The sequence below is a fragment of the Nicotiana tomentosiformis genome, chromosome 6 (genome assembly GCF_000390325.3).
Source record: "Nicotiana tomentosiformis chromosome 6, ASM39032v3, whole genome shotgun sequence".
NCBI lineage: Eukaryota > Viridiplantae > Streptophyta > Magnoliopsida > Solanales > Solanaceae > Nicotiana > Nicotiana tomentosiformis.
Window position 1 is genome coordinate 49348420 of NC_090817.1, and position 2361 is coordinate 49350780.

Genomic DNA, 2361 nt, shown 5'->3' on the forward strand with positions numbered 1-2361 from the left:
ATCCTTCAAGAAACCTGTCGATGATATCCATCATCAAGAAAAATAAAAAATTTTAAAATGTTTATGTTTGTTTTTCAAAAATTTCTATCTCTACTAACTACAACTAAAAAAAAAGAAAACTAATATACATACATACATACAACATATCCCCAACCCCATACTTTAAGTTGTGGCATGTCCCCATGACACACAATTAAAAAGTATAAGGTAAAGAAAACTTTCCTGAATATCTAGTCGGGGTCTGAGTCGAAGTCCGGCTCCATTCCTCGCCTTCGAACTAATGCGCACATCCATGCAGACAACTTCTTCTTAGCCTTTTTGTGGTACTGCCCACACTTATCTCTCTTGCTCACTGCATCCTTCTCTTTTGAGCCCTTCACTTTTCTCTCAACAGTCGCAGCGCTTTTTTCCTTTTGTGCCCCCTTTTCTACATTCTTCTTGAAAGTCACAGTCTCCTCACCCACTCTAAGCATGAGGTTTATCTCATGTATATCAAATATAGCTCTACCCGTTGCTAAGAATGGTCTTACTAGAATGAGGGGGACCTCCTCATTTTCCTCCATATTCACCACTATATAATCCACATGAAATACGAACTTATCCACCCGAACTAACACATCTTCCACTATCTCCTAAGGTATTAAAGTTTTTTGGTCTGCCAGCTGCAAAGATATCGGTGTAGACCTTATCTCTCCAATCTCCTTTTTCCAATTTCCTGTAAATAGATAGAGGTATCAGCTTAATTGACGCACCAGAATCACATAAAGACGTATCAAAATGAATAGTTCCTACAAAGCAAGGTATAGTAAAATTCCTTGGATCTCCACACTTTTGTGGGAGTTTGTTTTGTAATATCACACTACAATGCTCTGTGCGCTTGACCAATGAGGTATTTTCTATCTTCCTCTTATTTGTCATGATTTCCTTCAAGAATTTGGCATAACCAGGCATTTGTGAGAGCACTTTTGTGAATGGTAAGTTCACATGAACCTGTTTCAGCACATCCATAAATCTACCAAACTACTTGTCCAGCTTTTTTCTGTATAGCTTTTGGGGGAAAGGTAGCATAGGTATATGCTCTCTCTCATCATGTTACTTCCTTCTCGAAGTTTCTCCCTTCTTCTTTTTCTCAGGTTTCATCTGGCTCTTCATCTTTTTATCAACATCATTCTTCAGCTACTCCCCACTTTCTTTTTCAAGTTTTACATCATTTCAGCTCGGGATGGGATCTTTCAGCACTTGCCCACTTATCAGAGTTACAACATTCACTATTTCTTTTGGATTTCTCTTAGTATCAGAAGGGAAAGTTCCTAAAATCCTCTCAAATAATATTGTTGCAAGTTGCCCAACCTGTCTCTGTAGGTTTCAAAAACCAGTGCCCGGTTCTTTGATAGCTGCTCCATGGGCGTCCAGCCTCTCATCTGTCTTGATAATAAAGGCCTTTATCAGATCCTCTAGACCATGTTGAATGGGCTGTCGCGGCTGATATTGCTACCTCCGCTGATTTTGGAATGTTGGAGCTCCTTGCCCATGGGGTCTAGAGTTATTTTGTTGCCACACATTCGCGGTACCCCCAGATGAACTCCATGAAAAACCCGGGTGCCTCTGACTCATTGTATTAAAATTGTAAATTCCCACAGCATTCACTTCCTTAGTTGAGGCTTGACACTCATGAGTAGGGTTTCCTCTTCCACATATATCACAAACTACGTGAGGCTCATTTTGTATCGAGGCTAATGTCAGATTTCGTATTTCCTTAGCCATAGCATCAATATGTACCGGAATAGATGTAGTAGCATTAACTTGGTGAACACTTGTTGATCTTCTTCTTTCAGCAGTCTTAGAGGGCCACTGATTTGCATCTTCAGATAACTAATCAAGAATTGTAACTATTTCCTCTGGTGTCTTCTTCATCAACGGGCCTCCAACTGCATTGCTTAATGTTCTATCTGATGCCGGTGTCAATCCATCCCAAAAGTCCTGGAGTTGCATCCAGAGTTCAATTCCACTATGTTGACACTTTCGAACAATCTCCTTAAACCTCTCCCATGCTTCAAAAATAGTTTCAGTCTCTTTCTGGCAGAAGTTTTGGATTTCTCTTCTAAACTTGCCCGTCTTAGCTGAGGAGAAATATTTATCAAGAAATTTTCTAGTCATCTTCTCCTATGTTCTAATCGATCCTGTGGGTAAGCTTCGAAGCCACTTCTTTACATCATCTTTGACTGTGAAGGGGAATGCCCTCAAGTACACTGCATCTTGTGACACACCATTGTATTGAAAGGTATTCATAATCTACTCGAAGTCCATTAGATGTGTATTTGGATCTTCGTTCATCTTCCCTCTAAACACACAACAATTTTA

At 39.8% G+C, this 2361-nt stretch overlaps 1 non-coding gene across 1 annotated transcript; it reads left to right on the forward strand.

Moving 5' to 3' along the window:
• The first annotated feature begins 2002 nt into the window (after window positions 1-2002).
• On the forward strand, window positions 2003-2109 carry LOC117275061 (small nucleolar RNA R71). The gene has a single exon (XR_004505208.1). It is a non-coding gene; the product is annotated as a small nucleolar RNA R71 (small nucleolar RNA).
• The last annotated feature ends 252 nt before the right edge of the window (window positions 2110-2361 follow it).